This window comes from Canis lupus, chromosome 14 (assembly GCF_011100685.1).
Source record: "Canis lupus familiaris isolate Mischka breed German Shepherd chromosome 14, alternate assembly UU_Cfam_GSD_1.0, whole genome shotgun sequence".
Classification (NCBI taxonomy): domain Eukaryota; kingdom Metazoa; phylum Chordata; class Mammalia; order Carnivora; family Canidae; genus Canis; species Canis lupus.
The window spans coordinates 37,394,664-37,402,483 of record NC_049235.1 but is presented as its reverse complement, the minus strand read 5'-3'; positions in this window follow the sequence as shown (position 1 = coordinate 37,402,483).

Below are 7,820 nucleotides of genomic sequence, written 5' to 3'. Positions count from 1 at the left end.
CCGCAGGAAGCCTGCTTCTCCCTCTGCCTAATAAATACACAAAATCTTTTAAAAAATTAAAAGTGCCATGGGACTATAATTTCCTACCAAAAGTTGTCTTAATTGATCTAGGAAATAGAATGGACAGAGAGACATGAAATAAAGACATTTGCCTTGGTAAGTATTAGATATTTTGCATATATAGTCTTCATAAAATAAGATAGGAATTATCACCATTTTGCAGTGATGTATATTTGGGATGTTTTCTTCTGCAAACAAAATAAGTCAACTAACAGTGTCTTAATTAAATATAGGGGGTTTTGTTGTCATTGTTACTCTGAAGAAATGTTGGGGTAGACAGTTACAGGCATTGGTTCAGGGCATTTTCCCCATGGTTACAAGAGATCCTGAAATCATATCCCAACTCAAGAAAAGAAAGAAGGGGCAGCTAACATCAGCTATTCCTTTTTATCAAGAAAGAGTTTTCCTAGAAAGCCCTCCAAAACCTTTTCACTTATGTGTCATTGACCAGAACTATGTCACATGCCCCACCCCCTAGTTATATAAAGGAGGCTGGGAAAACAAGTACAGTACTTAAATTTCCCAGGCTTTATGAGAGAGAAGGTCAAGGAGAGGGTGAAAAACATGCATTTGGGGGATGCCTGGGTGGTTCAGGGGTTGACTGCCTTTGGCTCAGGTCTTTATCCCAGGGTCCAGGGTTGAAGTCCTGCATTGAGATGCCCATAGGAAGCCTGCTTCTGCTTCTGCCTGTATCTCTGCCTCTGTGTCTCTCATGAATAAATAAATAAAATCTTAAAACACACACACACACAAGTACTTGTTTAGTCAGACCATAAGATCTGCCATAGCTCACCCCTTGAATTGCTTTTTTTTTTTTTAATTTATTTATTTACTCATGAGAGACACACAGAGAGAGGCAGAGACACAGGCAGAGGGAGAAGCAGGCTGCATGCAGGGAGCCTGACGTGGGACTTGATCCCAGTACCCCAGGATCACGACCTGAGCCGAAGGCAGAAGCTCAATCACTGAGCCACCCAGGCGCCCCCTTGAATTGCTTAATACCCAAGCATACCTTTCCTCGCATGCAGGCATTTTACATTGAATGTATTCATCAGACCCCGAAGGAAAGCAACCCAAATTTTCAGCCAGCTATTTTATTATTCATCCATTTTGAGATTTGGAATCTCTGCCATCTGCTCTGCCATTCACTCTTAAATAGTTTGGCAGCTGACAGCTGAAAGATGAGACAGTCGTTTGCCCCCCTCACCTTCCCCAAAGTACCCAATATTACACGAATAAGGGTTGAATAGGATAATTACAATAAAAACTCTCATTCAGAAAAGGGGAGAGTGGGAAAAACACAGAAAACCCTAGTCCATGGTAAATACCACATCCTGCCAGGCAGGAATAATAATGACTCCAAGTTCCAACAGTGAAGAGAGTTCCTTGCATGACCCACCAGATGGAGCAGACCCTGTTTAGCTCTCCGGAAGGATTTCCCTTAACCATCCCTTCCTAACCCCTGATGTTACCTCTTTGGTACCAAAGCCATCTATGGCAGCATCTGATGTGGGCATTGGAGAAAGTGACTTTTCTGCGGGAAATACACAACTTTCACAATCCACTCCCCATTGGTGCAAATGCAGGATCCAGGGGATGGTAAGGGTGAAAGAATCATGAATTTTCCAAACAGGGTTAAGATTTTGAGGATTATACAGTTTCCTCAAAAATTTAGCAGGCAAAAAAAAAAAAAAAAAAAAAAAAAGCAGGCTTTAACTGTTTTTCTTTCTTTCTTCTGTTTTAAAATGATTTATTTATTTTAGAGAGAGGGAGCAGGTGGGTAGGGACAGAGGGAGAGGGAAAGAAAGACTCAGGCCAACTCTGCACTGAGCACGCAGAACCAGAGGCAGGACTTGATCCCAGAACCACAAGATCACAACCTGAGCCAAAATGCAATCGGAAGTTCAACCAACTTGCCACCCAGGCGCCCTGTTTTTCTTTCTTTTGATCAACTGTATGTATGAGTGACCACAGCCATTATGTAAAATTTACTTATCCATTCTACTATAATGGATATTAGGTTGTTTCCAGTTTTTTGTTATTCTATACATTGTTACTGAATGTCCAATGTACATCTTTCGTCATACAAGTGTTTTTCTAGGGTATGCTTAAAACAATTTTATGATATATAATTATACCTCAATACAGCTGTAAAATAAATTATGACTTTAAACAAGTTTCTCTGGAACAACTGTTCCTGAAATTTAATGTATGTTAATGTCACCTGGAGAGCTTATAAAATGGATTGTTGGCCCCATCCTCAGAGCTTCTGATTTTAGGTCTAGGGTGGTACAGAGAAATTTAATTTCTTTCTTTCTTTCTTTCTTTCTTTCTTTCTTTCTCTCTTTCTTTCTTTCTTTCTTTCTTCTTTCTTTTTTTTTTTTTTTTTTTAAAGGAGAGCACAAGTAGGCAGAGCAGCAGGCAGAGGGAGAGGGAGTAGCAGGCTCTCTGCTGAGCCAGGAGTCCCTATGTGGCGCTCATTCAATAACTCTGGGATCATGACCTGAGCCAAAGGCAGATGCTTAACTGACTGAAGCACGTAGGTGCTCTGAGAATTTTTATTTCTCTGTTGTTGTCGTTTTTTTTTTTAAGATTTATTTATTTATTTATTTACGATAGACATAGAAAGAGAGAGAGAGGCAGAGACACAGGCAGAGGGAGAAGCAGGCTCCATGCCGGGAGCCCGACGTGGGACTCGATTCCGGGATTCCAGGATCGCACCCTGGGCCAAAGGCAAGCGCTAAACTACTGAGCCACCCAGGGATCCCCGAGAATTTTTATTTCTAATGCATCTTCTGGTGGGTTGGAAATTCTTCTATGGTATGTATAGAGGTGTAGAATTGCTCAGTCTTAATGATATGTGAGTGTCCTCCTTTCTATACAAGGTTGAATTGTTTTCCAAAGTGTGCTCCCAGCAGCAGTATAAAACATATTGTAACCAACATTTGAAATTTTCCACTTTTCGTTCTTGCCAACATTGTTGTTTTAATTGTATCTCCCTAACAATTAATGACACTGAACATCTCTTCATTTTTATTAAGCATCTCTATTTTCCTCTCTTGCAAAATGCCTGGTCATAAATTTACCCATTTTGTGTATTTCTTTCATTGATTTATAGGAGTTCTTTACATATATTGTATAATAATTTTTTGTTTATGCTATAAATATCTTCTCCAGGTGGCAGCACAAAATTAACACAAATTATTCAATGTCAAATTTTTTGTTTATGGTTTGTGCTTTTTCTGTCCTCTTTCAAAAATCATTTACTACCAAAGGTCATAAATAAATATACTATATATTCTGTTTTCTGCAATTTGTTTCTGTAATCTGCATCTATATTATTTTCTAAAAGGCTATATTTAGAATGTTAATTTAGCTAGAACTGACTTTTGTTTATGGTATAAAGTTAAGGACCTAATATATGTATTTCAGTTCTAATATCCAACTGTCCTAGCATCATTTATTGAAAACTTTCCTGTTTCTACTGATATATCAAGTGTCCAAATATGTATGAATCTCATTATAGACTCCTTATTATGTATCATGGTCTATTTGTCTGCACTTTACCAAAATTCCCCTATATTATTGCAGCTTCAAAACAAGTACTAATTAATGTATGGTAGTCAAAGTACCACAAAGCTTTGATTTTGATATCATATAATATTAGGAATTACTATTGTCTGAGCTCTTATAATAGTACTGTGGTTGTATAGAAGAATGTTCTGGGATGCCTGGGTGGCTCAGCGGTTTAGCGCCTGCCTTTGGCCCAGGGCCTGATGCTGGCGTTCCTGTGTCTAATCCCACGTCGGGCTCCCTGCATGGGGCCTGCTTCTCTCTCTGCCTATGTCTCTGCCTCTCTCTCTCTGTCTCTCATGAAAAAATAAATAAAATCTTTAAAAAAAAAAAAAAAGAAAGTTCTAATTCTCAGGAAATGCATACTGAAATGTGTTTAGGGTCAGGTCTCATAATGTCAAGCAATTTACTTTCAATGGCTCAACTACCATTGAATCTAATTCGTTAGTATACAGGTATTTATTGTATTATAAAGTTTCTGTGTGTTTGAAATTTTTCATAATATGATACAGGAAAATAATGTTATGATGATAATACTCTATAACCTGATAACTGTTTAATGCTTTTAAGAAGACGGTTTAATTTAAAAATATATATATTTTAGCTAACACTTTGTTGTTTTCAGCAGGAAGATTGGCCCAAATAGCCTAACTAACCTGCCATATTACCAGAAATGGAACTTCTCTTTTATTTTCTTTGGGATTTTCTGTTGTTCTCTTACCTCTTACATTGAATGCTTAGCTAAATAGGTTTCAGCATTGATTCTTGTCCAATATATACACTGAAGGCTACAAGTTTCCATCTAATTATTGTTTCATCTGGGCATGCATAGGTGCCATAGTCAGTTAAGTGTCCAACTCTTGGTTTCTGTTCACGGTTGTGATCTCAGAGTCATGGGATCGAGTCCCATGTTGGGCTCCACATGCAGCACTGAGTCAACTTCCTCTCCCTCTGCCTCTTCCCCCACTGCTTGCAGGTGTGCACTCTCTCTCAAATAAATAATCATAAAAAATAAAAGAAGATAGATACTCACATCTGCTCCTGTTTAAAAAATAATAATAGTCATTGTTTCATCTGTATCTCACAAGTTTTGCTATCTAATACTTCTATTATCATACATTTTTGACTTGTACTTTCCATTATGATTTTTTTATGTATGACCCATGTAGATGTTTTGATATTTTCCAAATATATGTTTTTTTAAACTTACCTTTTGTTACTGATTTAATTGCACTGTAGTCAGAGAATGTGGTCTGAATGATTCCTACTATTTGAAATGTGTTGAGATATGTATTATAGCTTAGTATGTGGCCAGTTTATGGATATGTTCAACATGTGCTTGAGAAGAATACATGTTCTTCAGTTGTTTGGGAAGTATTTTTATATGTCCATTAAAATAAGCTTATTATTTGTTCAGATTGTCTGTGTTACTGATTGTCTGATACAGCAGTTGTTGAAAGAAAAATGTTAAAAGCTTTCATTCTGATGATTCTGGCAATTTCCCCTTGTAGTTATATCAGTTTTTTCCATTAATATTTAATAATTGTGTTTTTTATAATACTTAAGTATGTACCTCTAAAAAATAAATATACTTATTTAAAAATATCCAGTGTTAAATTTCCTCAATTGTCTCAAATATGTTGGTTCATAATTGGTTACAATCAGAATCCAAATAAGGTCCACACATTACACTTTGATACATGGACCTCTCATGTACCATTTCAGATCTTGTTTTTTTTTTTTAAGATTTTATTTATTTATTCATGAGATACAGAGAGAGAGAGAGAGACAGACAGACAGACAGAGAGACAGAGACAGAGAGGCAGAGACACAAGCAGAGAGAGAAGCAGGCTCCATGTAGGGAGCCCGATGTGGGACTCGATCCCGGGTCTCCAGGATCACGCCCTGGGCTGCAGGCGGCACTAAACCGCTGTGATCTGGTTATTTTAGACCTTGCTGCACTGGCCAGGGGGCCTTCAGCCTGCTTCACACAAGTACAACCTGGACAGACCTCCACCCACCCTTCATGCCTTTCTCTCCCTGTTCCTGGGGTTCTCTGTTCATCGTGCTGGAAACTGTTTGCTCTTCATCCACGCACAAAAAATGCAGAAGTGCATGTTAATGCCCTGAGGGCAAAGTTTAACCAATGGGGAATGTGAGCCAATAAATATGTCCCTCTTTCTCCCCTACAGATGTTTCTGAGATGCATTTCATATGGCTCCACAGGAGTGGAGATGCATTTTATGTGGATCCCACAGGAGTGAGCAGTTTCCTGATCCATAACCTGTCCTTACACTGACTTTTTCCTTCTCTATTTTACTTCCTGTATCTCTGGATCCACACTGTCACATAAAATATTTGCACTTCCAAGAGAACCCAGGCTAAGACAGTGTCCTCAATCTATTTTAATCTATAGGTTTATCCTTCCCCACCCCACTCCCCACTTTAAATGAGAACATTAGGCCTGTTTTCCTATAGAATTTTCCACATTCTTAAGTGTCCCTGATCGTCATCCTTTGGTTATACTTGATCTATTCCTCGTACTCTTACCTTTCCTATGAAGTATCTAATCCTTGCTCAGATTGAGGTCCAAATTTTTGGCAAGAATACCTCATAGGTGGTGTGGATACTTCCATCTGGAATATACATATAAGGTTTGCTTGTCTCTCTTCATAATGCTAAGATTGATTGCTGGGTTCAGTTGTAAGCAGCCTAATCTATAATGTGCCCCTTCTGCTTTTATCAAATCACTTCCTTTACTTTTTGTTTTATACATTTTGAATCCTAAGCCTGTATTAGGCAATATAAGTTTAGAATTGGAGTTGTTATACTTGTTACATATTCCTGGTGCATTAACTACACGTCAATATGAAGTAAGTCCATTTCCAGTGTTGTTTTTGGTTTAAACTCTATTTTACTTGATATTAATAAAACTATATTTACATTATGTTGATTGTATATCTTTTCAATCCTCTTATTTTCAACAGTAACAAGCAGCCAACACACATCAAAAATCTGAGATTTGCCCAAACATTTCTCCTTGTTACTGTTACATATTCATGGTCCCAGAACATAGTCAATAATAATTTGACCAACCTTCCTACTATTACCACCAGCCTAGGTCCTCACTGCCTGCTATCCTAACTCCTCTACTCAGCCAAGTCTATATTTTAGAGTCTCTTTCTTTAAGCACATATGGAACTGAATTCTCTAGAGATAAGAATGCATTTTACTAAAAATAATAGAAAACTCAAATGGCTTAAACAAAATCTAGCTGATTCAGCAGCTAAATGACGTCATGGCTGACATCTCTGCTGGGCCCTTGGCCTTCATTATCACAAAATGGCTTACACAGCATCAGCCCTCCTCCTGGACATACGCAGCTATCAAACCCCTGTCCCCAAAACTCAGATCAAATTTCCCCAGCTCTGGAAAGGAAGGAATTTTATTTCCCAGCCGTACTGTATTAGGCCCTTTAAAAACACTGAAATAGCTAATAGTATGAAAACTCTTCATGAATATTCAGATAATTTTAGGTTTGCGGGTCTTAGTGCTTAAAATGGCTGTATTTCCAGAACACCTACCAATATCCTCCCTTGTCTGCTATGCAAATTCCTCACCTTTAAAATTCAGGACAAGCATCTCATCTTCTATGAAATCTTTGATTCCCCCACTTCCCAAAGACTGTCCTTTCCCAGAACCTTCTATCACAGAACTTAGCACTTAAACTGTATAACTCGTCTCTCCCCTCTAGATGACAGTAAAATCCTTTAAAATCTCACAGGTAGCCCCAGTGTTCTTCATGAGAACAAAAGAAGGTGAGCTTTGTATCTATGGCCACAGGAGAAGTCTAAGACTGGTCTACCCATGAGTTATTGGATCTCACTGACCTCTGATCTTCTGAACCAGCTTCTAGAGCAAGGGGTCTTTACTAATGAAGAATTCCAGGGGTGCCTGGGTGGCTTATTGGGTTGAAAGTCTGACTCTTGGTTTCAGGGTCGAGCCTTGATCTCAACGTCGTGAGATCAAGCTCCGAGTAGAGCTCTGCGCTTGGCAGGGAGTCAGCTTGAAATTATCTTTCTGCCTGCCCCTCCCCCACTCACATGCATGCTCTCTCTCTCTCTCTCAAATAAATAAGCTCTTAAAAAAAAAAAAAACACTCCATGAGGTGCCTGGGTGGTTTAATT